The 12,348-nt window shown below is 38.0% G+C and overlaps 1 non-coding gene across 1 annotated transcript; it reads left to right on the top strand.

Moving 5' to 3' along the window:
• The first annotated feature begins 4,142 nt into the window (after nt 1-4,142).
• Nucleotides 4,143-4,249, top strand: LOC145013446 (small nucleolar RNA R71). The gene has a single exon (XR_013665006.1). It is a non-coding gene; the product is annotated as a small nucleolar RNA R71 (small nucleolar RNA).
• Nucleotides 4,250-12,348: the final 8,099 nt, after the last annotated feature.

Raw genomic sequence — 12,348 nt, 5'->3', positions numbered from 1 at the left:
ATAGAGAAGAAAAGGAAATAATTATCCATCATCTGGTTACAAGTTCCAAACAAATAAAAGGATAAACAAACAAGTTCAAAAACCAAATAAAAACATAAAAATAAAAACTAATAATCATCGTCATCGCCTCGAGCTCCACTAGTTCCTGCCCCGTCTCCTTGTCTTTTCCATAGCTCTTCCCATGTTGGAATATACGGGAAATGAGGTGGTATCGTGGGAGGTCACTCTATATTCAAATGTATAGATAAATCATCGAGCATTTGGGTGTTATAGTTAACACCTCCATAAAGATCGTCCAAATATAAACCAACCCGACTTTGAAACGGATCGGTCGGTATACCACCCTCAAATGGTTGAGGTGATTGTTGCGGTTGACCCCTCTTTCGTCGGGGTCTCACATTCCTCCGCCTATGCCAAGGTTGTTCTCCTTGTTGCCCTATTTGTTGTTCTTCATCCTCCGATGGCATCACATCAACTCCTCCAACATTCACTACAACCCGCATGGCACTCAAAACTTGGATAGTTAAGTCACTATCCTGAAAGCGTGTGAGATTCCTAATAAAATTAGGAGTTAAGATGCCATAAGACCGGGCAAGTCGGGTAACTAAGTTTTCACCCGTGATAAGACTATCATGTCTAGTTCTTAGTTGCCTTTCTACCCATAAATAATGCAAGCATATACGGAATGTGGCAAAAAACACTGGGGGTGATTATGCTCCAAAAATGAAAAAAGTTTTTAAGAGGCACTTTATCTCCATGATTTTTATGATTGATCGTGAAGGTAATGAGGCGATGCAAAAAACGATACACGATATTCCAAATTTGTTTTTCACATGCATCACTAGAATTGTACTCGTGATTCGAAATAGTCATGCAAAACTAGACATTAAAAATACTAGAGGTGAAGCCTCGAACACATCCCTACAAGAATAGAACAAAAAATGGTGAGAGTGTCTCCTCCTTGGTATAGAGTCCCATGCGCATTGCGAATTCCCAAAGACTGCATTCGCGATACACGCCACCCAATCTAAATACAAGTCCCTAGTTGTAAGTGGGATCAAAGGTGTTATCCTCAAAACTCACAGTGGCCAAGAACTCCACTGATAATTCTTGATAAACGGGTTCTTGAATAGAAAATAGATTCCTCCACCAGTTGCAAGTAAATGAAAAGCCATCCCCCACAAATAGTTTTTTCCAATATCTCTCCAACTCCATAACCATACCAACCCCGCATAACCACATCCAATCCATAGTGGGAGCAACTGCAAACTCACGGTTATATAACCATCCCAAATGATTTTCATAATTATTCAACATTGCACGGGAAAGATTTTGTGGAAACCGGTATAGCGGGTAAATACTTGCCACATCAATAGGATCTTGTGCTTAAGGAACTGGCCTTTGAGGACCCATTTTTGCTTAAATGACCAAAAATAAATAAAACAAACCAAAACAACCAAGATATCAAATTGAAAAGCAAAACATGAAACTGGTTGCCCAGTTTCCTCATCGTCAGCATCAACTCCACATCGTGGACCTGGTTCAAGATGTGATTTTGCATCAGTCTAACCATGGTCAAAATCAACCATCAATCTCACTTGGGGTTTGTTTATTTCGTCAATATAAGGCCTTATATCACAAATACATTCGAAAATAACCAACCAATGGACTCAATTTGGGTATTTCATCTCTAAAGAAACCCTAACCACCAAATACATAAAATGTGAAGAAAAAAACTATAAGATTAGTAGATGTAACACTTACCAAATGTTGTTAGGAGACAAAATATGCAAGAAATTTTGGAAGAAAATGGTAGATAATAAAGTGGGCTTTTAACCCATGACATGGAATTGATGTTTTACTCTTCAAATGTCTATTTTAATATAAAAACTTTAATTTATCTACCACAAAAAAAAAAAATTAGGATCCCACACTTGATTTTTACAAAATTCTCAAATAATCAAGACGATAAAATGATTAAATATCCTACAATACAAATAAAAATGAAAAAATTAAACTAATTTCCAAAACGAAAAGAAATTCAAACCAAGCTCGGGTTGCCTCCCGAGAAACACTTCTTTTTATTGGAGTCATGAGCCGGACTCCGTGCCATCTTACGTTGAATTTGTCGGAGTATCCATCACAATTTGCACCTTTTGCTCCTTCAATTTCCTTTTATACACTTAGACTCGTCTAAGATAAGCGTTTTTGGAATTTTCTTTCTTACCCTTCGCAGTACCTTCTTCGAGCTTTCTTTTAATTCCCTTATTTTCCATATGTTTAATTTCTTCATTTTTAAGCTCCATGGGCAGCATCCTCTTTTCCACAATTGAACTCCTTAAGTTAGAAGTAACATTTTCTTCATCACTGGACACCAATTCTTCATTATTTTTACTCACCCAAGATGTTGGAATTTTATAAGTAATAACTTCAAAGACCATAGGAACTGATGCTCTCGGTTTAGTGTAGTTGACTTGCTGAATCTGTTCTTCCATAAGATTTTCTAATTCTTCAGGTTCATTCTATTCAAGTTCATTTTCTAATTGAAAACTTCACCTTGAACATCATTCCCTCGGAACCCATCTTATACTCCAAAAGTAGCTTCATCATCTCCAACTCTCAAGGTAAGCATGGATTCGAAAATATCAACCATGGTTCTAGCAGTATTTAGTAGAGGGGGACCAAGAATAATTGGGACATTGTTGTCTTCTTTCATGTCTAACACGAAAAGTTAATTGGAAACATGAATTTCCCAATTTTCACTAAAATATCTTCCACAATACCCCTAGGATGTGTCACTGAACGATTTTCCATGTGAATTGTCATTCCTATAGCCTTCAACTTTGGAATATTGAGCTTTTGATAAAATAAGTAAGGAATTAGATTTATGCTAGCCCCAGAATCAGATAAAGCATAAGTCTTCAAATTATTCCCAAATTCACATGGACGAGTGAGGTGTCCATGATCTCCCATATTCTTTGGCAATTCTCCCATTATCACTTTAGAACTTTGCTCACTTAGAATTACTTTGGAATTATTCTGTAGCTGCTGGTGAGTGTCAAGTAGATCTTGCAAGAATTTGTCATATTCAGTAACTTTAGACAATGCTTCAATAAAAGGAGTATTTATTGAAATACCCTTCACTTTTTGCATAAACTTTAAATGTTCCTGCTCCAGTGGGTGAATATTATCTCATAACGGGAATGGAAGTGGAGTATTTATTGAAATACCCTATCCATGTCATGGGATTTGAACTCCCACGTCGTGGGTTCGTTGTTTCAACAACATTTTTTTCTTCGATTCAAGACTTCTTCAAACTTGGTCCAGCCTGATGTGGGTCAACTTTAAGTGCTTCAAGGAACTTAGAAATGGTATCCTCTTCAGTTTCTATTACCATTACTTGTGATTGAGGCTTTTTCTCGGTAATTTTTGGAGATAGTTTTTCTTGTACCAAAGTAGTTAGTTGACCTAGTTGGACTTCAATAATTTGGATTGATGCTTGGTGATTTCTTAGCAAGGCTTGTTGTTCCTTCATGATATTTTGATGTTCCTTTATCACCACATATGTCTCGTCGTGTCTTTTCTCGGTACCCTCCATGAATCTATGTAACATAGACTCAATATTAACTTTCTTTACAGGAGGTGGTTGTTCTTTTTGGTAGAAGCCTCGGTCAATCTGCCTATATTTCTCTCCTTTTAGCTTCTTATATTCGTCATATGTTAACCACTCCATCTTTAGTTTCCTCTAATTTTCATCATACTTATCCCCACTCCAGTAGCAAACTTGTACCTTTTTATTTGCATGTTCATCCAAGTGGCAATCTTTTGTTAAGTGTGGACCATTGCATCTTTCATAACTAACTCTAATAGCATGAATTAATTGGTCTATCTTGGTCATTCTTCTATCCATAGTGTCAAGCATAGCTAGTACATTAGCCATGTCTTCAGAATTTCCTCCCCTAATTCCTTTAGATTCATCATGTCTTGGATTATGGTATTCACGATTATGCTTTGAAAACTCTTCAATCAACTCCTTTACTTCACCTGAATGTTTCTTAGTATGTGGTCCTTGAGAATCAAGGAGTTGCCATGTCATGAAATTTACCCCGTCATAAAAGATAGACACTTCTTGTTATATGTGAAGGTCATTTTGAGGGCAGTTTCTTAGTAACCCTTTATAACGCTCCCATGCCTCATAAAGTGACTCAGCCGGTTATTGCTCAAAGTTGGATATTACCTTCTTGAGTTTAGATATCTTTGATGGTGGGCATAATTGTTCCAGGAATTGCTCACGCATCTGTGCCCATGTAGTAACTGCACCGGGTGAAAGTGCTTTCAACCAATCTTTTGCAGCTCCCTTAAAATTAACAGGAAGCATTCTTAACAAAGCAGTCTCTCTAGGAACATTTGGGACATTAAAATAATCCGCAATGTCATTGACCTCATCCAAATTCTTATAAGCATCCTCATGATCCTTCCCAGAAAATGGTACATCCTTAAGTGTAGTAATAATGTGTCCTTTCAACTCGAATGTTGTAGCAGCGGGAATTGTGGGTTGTCCTAAACCACGACCAGCATCTTCTCTTATTTGCTTCTTGTATCCTCCCATGGACATATCAAAAATGTCTGCCATCTCGTTCCTTAGCTCGTCCTTGGAATCACATTCTTCAAACTCGGGTTTAGTCTTGTATTTGGTATCTTTTGGATTTGGATTTTGTTCAAAGCTTTCTATTTTTCTCTCTTCCTTGCTTCGACTACTAGACTCACCCACGTTTTTTCCTTTCTTCTTTCCAAAAACCGATTTAAGGTCCTTGAAAGGTGACTTCTTTGGCGAGTTAGCTTCTTCTACATTTTTATCCATATTTTTGTGAAGTGTCGACTCTAGATCTTCAAGCGGTGGTACCAAAGGTGTGTTGGAACCTTTGGTCATGAACTACTACTATAAAAACAAAAAAAATAATAATGCAAATTTGAACTGATAGGAATAAATCATTTATGATCGAATAGATTAAAGTAGGCAAAACAAGAACACAATATAATCAAACAAGTGCTTAATGATTAATAGTCATGCCTCAGAAGAACTCGATGAAGAATTGCTTCTGTAGAGGCGGAGAGTTGGGTTACAAAAATGATTCTCTAAAAACTCTATTAGATACGTAGCATGCATGAATCTTATATACTAACCCTAGCAGTACATACGAGTGGACAGGCCCAACTCGTTTATACAAAATGGACTCAAAAGAATAGGCCCAATGACACAACACTTAATCTTCAACAATCTCCCCCTTTGTGTCAATTGTGACCACAACCATTTAGTTCTTGATTCGCTTCTGCACTTCGTATACCTTGGGAATGAAGCCCAACAGCATCTTGCGAACTTAAATATACCAAGTGATCACATCAGTGAAACACTTCACATCATCCTTGTTGTTACCTCTAAACTTCGCAACTAGCTCCAGGATGAACTCCAAATAGGAAGTGGTAAATAAGTGATTGTCTTCGAGATGGAAAAATAACTTGCGTCGATCTTCTCCCTGAGGATCTCTAGACATATAAACTACAAACCATCCTTCTTTGAAAATTTTCTTTGGCTTAAGCTTCTCAAAGTCTTTTGGAGCTTCTTTCGGAACAACACTTGGTTTTTGCCTCAAAACAGTGGCAATCTCTACATCCATCGATCCAACTTCTTGAATATAAGATTTGATCAAAAGTTGAAGATGGGACACCACAGGTTCGTACTTCTCCTTTTTTCTCACTAGAATGTTGTATATCACCATCCAGTCATGGGGATTCAAACAAGACAGGTCTGTGAGAGTGAATTCGCAGGCTTGAGATTCAGATCCTCACGCAACCTTAAACCTTGCATTAGGGAAGCTTTCGGTCTCGATCGGCCCAGTGACCTTTACAGAAATAATCTTGCTCGCACTCCAAGACTCGTACTGGGGCTTCATGTGCTTCAAGTAGAAGGCAAACAACATTTGATCCACAATGCTGTCTGAGAAAGGTACGTTGGTAATTTTTATAAAAGCCCAAAACCTGAATGCCTTTGGTGTGATAGGCAGGTCCAATTGCGAATCCTGTGTGTTCTGGATTTCAAAAGAAGTAATTGGATCCAACCAATACTAGCTTGGCATATCAACAGCTTAGTTTTGCATTCTCTTCAGGGTCCACTTAGGAAACAAAATTATTTTGCTTTTAAGAGTGGCCTGAGCTTCATTTTCAGCTTTTTATTTTTCTTCTGCCTCTTTGATGATGCGAGCATGATCATCAATCTCTGACTCACGAGCCTTCCGCCTTTTGAGCTCAGCTTCATCAGGCTCTTCGTCTTCACTGCCATCAATGATGGGTTCTTCATTAAACTACTTTTCTTTCTTCTTTGGTTCTTGTTGGATGATAGGAGGTTTAACTAGAGCTTTGGGGGGACATTCGTTTGATCTTTGGAGCTACCTTTTCCCCCTTATTTCGGAATAGACGTCGGTTGCGAAACACCCTCCAAACGGTGTAACATAGCAAAAACCGGTCTTAGCTTGTCAGCTAAATGCTTCTTCACAGTGATGGAGATCATTAGATTACGAGTCTCAATGATATCATAGAGTAATCCGGTGACATCATAGATACAACTACGAGTGACTGCCTTCTCTGCTATCAAATCATCGACCCGTTTATGAGCATATTGAAGCTTTGTTTCCAACACCTGGAATTTTTCTTCCTTGATGGGAAGGGCATCCATGATCTTATTGTCTGTTGCCAGATCCTCTTGAAGCTTTGTGATTTTCACAGCGAGAGAAGATTGAAATGGTCCGTGATCAGACTTAAGTGCCTTGCAAAGCTCAACAAAGTTCGCCTTTTCGGTTTGAAATAAAACACCAACATTCTGAATTGCCTTGTTTGCAGCTACTGTGTTGGAGTTATAAGTGGTTTTGTAATCTTCCATGAATTCCATTGTGTCAGCAATTAGTTTATCGACTTTTTTGGTCGTTGCTTTGTAGACATTAGTAGAATCAGAAACTACCTTAGATAAAGTAGAGACATTGGTAGAATGTTCCTTTATACTCACTCAAGGATTAATTCAACAACAGTTTTGGAATAAGCTTGAGAGGTGGAGACTTTGGATGCGAGAAGTAGTTGATCAATCTTCTCATGAAGAGATTTGAGTTCCCCTTTCATAGTGGAGAGTTCATCTTCATTATCAATCCGTATTTGAAAATAATTGTAAGCGAATCTGTCCAAATCATCATCTCCATCATCTCCGAAAATCATTTTAGAGTCATCAGTGCGAATGGGAGAAATGGGTGGTGTAACATGGGTTGAAAAACCTGAAGTGTGAGCCCCCATATCAGATACGTTGACAGAACTTATAGGTGTAGCTGAGGTGTGGTGCGATATGGTGGATTCGATGAAAATAGGGATTGTGACTGGATCAATTGTGGATGGTTGAGATGATACTGGTGGTGGCATAGGTGCGATGGTAATTGGGATAGAAGCAGTTGATTTTGGTGAGGGAGGTGGAGAAGGAACATAATCATTAAGTGTTGGAGTTACCTCATGAATCGAAGATGTAGCCTCAGTGCGAACAGGTGGATCATTGTGAATCTGTTCTACTTGCTCGATGTCAACTGATTCGTGTTCCTCAGTGCGAATGGGCTCATCCTCTTTATTGCGAACCGGTGGATCTTGCTCAATACGAATGTCCGACTCAGTTTCGTAGTCAAAATCTTCTCCTTCACTCTGATATGGAGAAGGAGTAGGAGACTTTCACTTTCTAGCAGGTTGCTTCCTTTTTTTTGGTGCAGCAGTTGAAGCAACAGGAGCCTTTCCCTTCTTAGAGGGAGATTTCACACCCTCAGAAGGTCCTTCTTTCATAGTGTCTTTCTTAGTTACTTTCTTTGACCCTCCGCCCCTTTCTTGGCTTTATCTGCCTCAGCCATAATTGCTTGAACCTTGTTAGACAATGGACGAGGATCTGAAGGAGTTAGAGCACGATAACCCTCTAGAATTTTACTCGAGGGAGGAACATCACGAAACATAACCTCTGGAATCGAGCCAATGAAGGAAAACTTTGATCAATCCGCCACAATGATGCTAGTTGTATGGAGGGTTGCAATGGAAGCCATTAATGCATCAGACATCACCGGAATCTTGAGCTGTTTGATTGCCCTGTTAACGATGATGGTCCAAAATCTCACACAAGAGATCTCACTGTGACGAGAAAGAGAGTGAGTGCGCTGGATAAGTTGACCCCAAAGGATAGAACCATAGTCAACATTTAGACCTGTGTAGAGGCCATACATCAGACCCATGAAAAGTTTGCTTGCATAGTCATTGCCAGTTACTCTTTCAGAAAATGATTTGAGCAGGATAGTGAATAGGGCATTCCATGTGGGTGGAAGGTTATATTTCTTGAACTTGGAAACAACAGTGATAGTTTCTTTGTACCCCATTTGATAGAACATTTCTAAGATAACAACATTGGATATGGTTTCTGGTTTGATCATGTTGTCAGACAGAGGAAACCCTAACAAATTGCAGAATCGGGCTTTAGAGATTGATATTGTGTGATTGTGGATGTCGAGGTAAATCCTTTGTTTTTCCTTGACATAGTAAGCTGTTGTGTAAGCTTTGGAGAGAATCGATAGTGGAACATTCTCAACTTGAGACAAGGCAATGGTGAGAGGGGAGTATTTCAAGCGCTCAATCATAGGTAGAAGAAAGGGATCATATAGAATGGGATCAAGTTCGATAATGAGGTTTTGATGTTGCTTAACGGGCAGAAGGGATGAATGGGCAGTCTGGTCTTGAACAGAAAGATTCTATGATGAATCTACCATTGATGAAGCTTGAAGAAGATGATGAATAGTGGAGAGCTTTGTGATCACTGGAAATTATGTATAGAGTTTAAAAAAGGTAATGAGATATGGAACCGTCAAATCCCTTATATACGATTTGATTTGGTGAGTAAAATCCGAAGAGAAAGTGTCTTGAAAAATGAACCGTCACCTGTAAAAGCGCAATTTGACAGCTGTGATGAGTCAGAAGCATGCGTCATGCGGCGTATTGGTAGCTGTCCATTTATCTTTTCACGCGCCCGTTTGAATTCTTATCTTTTAAAATTTGCCACGTCAGCTCAATTCCTTTTGCAGTAAAGAAAGTACGTTGAATACAACTGTGAACCTGAAATTTGATAGTAACCATAAACTAGAATTTTGGAAAATCATTAAGATCTTCATGCAAGAGTCTCAAAGAAAAAGAAATAAAACATATTTTATCTGGGAATGTTGTGATGTCTAACTAAAGACATAAATCTATGGATCCTAGGCAAAGATCTCTTCCTTCATAATAAAGAGAGACTAAGAAGTGTTTGTGTGGTTTCCTGTTGAACACGATCAAATGTTTGATGAGAAACATTGAAAGGCATCTTGTAATAAAGCTTATAAAGGTGGGTCATCCTTCATCTAAACTATGAACTTGATATAAGTGCGAAAGTGAGAGAATGTACTCGTGTGACCATTGTAGTCAGTTGAACAAGTAGGTTTGGAACATATGTGAGTGACTTGGACAAGTATTGAAATCTCCAAAAAAAATTGGATCTATTGGAATAAATGTCTTGGAACGAGAGCACTTCATTAGGATCTTACAAAAGAAAAGAGATTTCTTGGTACTGATCACGAACATGAAATTTCGTTAATTCTTGGGTGAAAATACTAGAACGTTTTATTATTCACCATCAATTTATATAAGGTATTGAATTTTGGGTTTCACTCAGTTCATGGTAGAATGAAACTAAGATCATGAACACAGATGTTTGTGTAACCATAAACCTCTGTGCTAATTTCTGAGAGTCTTAAGGGTTACATTAATGGATGCGAGAGTGATGGAGAAGAAGGTAGGTGGTTATAAGAAAGTGAATTCGTAGCCCGATTTGAAATAATTGATTGGTAGTATCAACTTATTAAGGCTTCACAATCAAGTCGTTGAGGCTTAGGTCAACATCCAACAACATGCTTCTAGGGACACTTAGCTAATACATTAGTAAGAAGATTTGTACCTGCCCCATCACACAAGTTGATTAATGTTGCGAACACCTTCGCCAATGATCTTAGTGTGAATCTATATAGAAATGAAATAGAAATAGACATAAAGTAATTTTTTTTAAAATAAACCCAATAAAATAATCAAGGATATACAAAATATACAAAAGGATATATGAAATACCAAATCACGGATGAACAGTGCCCTGCGAACCATTGCGAACGTTTGCATTGATTCACATCCATAAAACAGACTGTGAATGAACAGTTGACTGTGAATGCCTGCGAACCTTCTCACCAATTGGCAGTGAAAAGTTTAGGAGTGAGAAAATGGTTTTGGTACAAAATCAACTTCCATTATTCCTAACCCTTGAAGGATTCTATTAAATGTTGCTTCAGGTAGGGCCTTGGTAAATATGTCAGCCAATTTATCAGTGGATCTTACGAAATGAATCTCGACATTGCCATCTTCCACATCATCCTTGATAAAGTGATACCTCGGTGCTATATGTTTCATCTTTGAGTGTTGCATTGGGTTGTGATAAATGCGAATGGCACTTTCGGAGTCACAATAGAGAGGAATTCTTTTCATACTTAAGCCATAATCGCGAAGTTGGCTTTGAATCCAAATGACTTGAGATGTACACGAAGCTGCACCTATGCATTCAGCCTCAGCTGTTGACAACGAAACACATGTTTGTTTCTTTGATTGCCAACTCAGCAACTTTCCATCATGAAACTGGCAGCCACCTGTGGCGCTCTTTCTATCCAAACCGCAACCTCTTAAGTCAACATCTGAAAATTCTTGTACAAAGAAACCCGAGTTCGTAGGATACCATATTCCAAGAGATGACGTTCGTTTTAGATACCGAAATATATTCTTGATAGCCACCATATGCAGTTCGCGTGGGTTGGCTTGGAACCTAGCACAGTAACAAACTGAAAATGTTGTTACAAAGAACATGGTTTGGCATGCAAAATTTAAGTTTGCACAATTGAACATGGTGATTTGGGTGCTAAAAAATATATTCGATCATAGTAAATGAGTAAAAAAAGGGATCTAGTCTAGAACTTCATAGATATCTCACTCACTAATCACTATGACTACATCTCTCAAGCACACCTCTACAAGTGGACAAACCCACCTTATATAGAGGTGTTTACATGTCTCTCTCTCTCACTCTCATTTACACATGTGTAAAAAGGCTAATACTCCACATGCAAGTGGGTTTTACAAAAGTCAAACATTTACAAAGTTAATCATGAATAACTTTGCACCCCAGCATTCTCCCCCTCAAAGTTAGGAATGAATGACACATGTTGAAACGAACTTCAATCTTCAATTAATCCATGATTCTTCAATTTGGGCTCTACGATGTGAGACCATACAATCCTAGTAGCAACGAATGATTAATTCCAAATAATCACCCATAAGTTGCGCATAAAAAACACACCCCAAAAATCTTTAATAAAACTAAACCCATTTCAAATACATCACTTCCGAACTTCCAATTGCATCATCTCATGGCTTCAAAACTTCATGATCACTTCGGTCTTCAAATCCGCGTAATATGAAAAATTCAAGTTTAAATTTCCATATAAAACTTCTCCCCCTTTTATAATCGAAATTTAATTATAAAAATCCAAGGAAAAAGAACATGCTCTATTTGGAATTTTTTCGTGTCAAAACTCACCCTTAACATGTGGCATAAACTTTGTGATTCAATCCGGAAAATCCAAAAAATAATTAATTTTTAGCTTCGTTCACGGATTGCCTTCGACAAGATTTCTCAAAAATGGGTAGAAATTGTCAATTTCAAAATTCTGCAGTGACCCGTTGCGCCCAAAACAACAAAATATGCAAAAGACTCCCCCTTTTTCAAATCTGGGTAAAAAACATCAATTTGCACAAACTGCAGGGGCCTGAAATGCACTTTCTTCAATTTTCAGCAAAAAAATAGTCCTTTTTCGAATTTGGGTGAAAACTGCCAACAATTCGAAGTCTCAAGGTCCATTTTCTAAAATTCAACCCTTGTGAAAAAATCATACGAAACATCCCCAAAATAGGGATAATGTCACTGTAGCACATGAAACTTTTAACACTTGGCTAATTTGGTCCTTAAAGTTTTTTTTGGTACATTAGACCATTAAACTCGTAACTGACCTTTTAATTACACCATTTTAGCAACTTTTAGAAGGTTTCCCGGTTATACAATGCCATTTTGTAAATTAATATATATTTTTTGTCTAATCCGATGCCACGTGAGATATGCCACATCAATTAATGAAATACGACGCTTAAAGCCTTTCGTCTTCAGCT

This window comes from Lactuca saligna, chromosome 8, assembly GCF_052625555.1.
Source record: "Lactuca saligna cultivar CGN05327 chromosome 8, ASM5262555v1, whole genome shotgun sequence".
In the NCBI taxonomy this organism is placed as follows: domain Eukaryota; kingdom Viridiplantae; phylum Streptophyta; class Magnoliopsida; order Asterales; family Asteraceae; genus Lactuca; species Lactuca saligna.
Note: the sequence above shows the minus strand (reverse complement) of the source record. Positions and strands in the feature narration are given on the sequence as shown.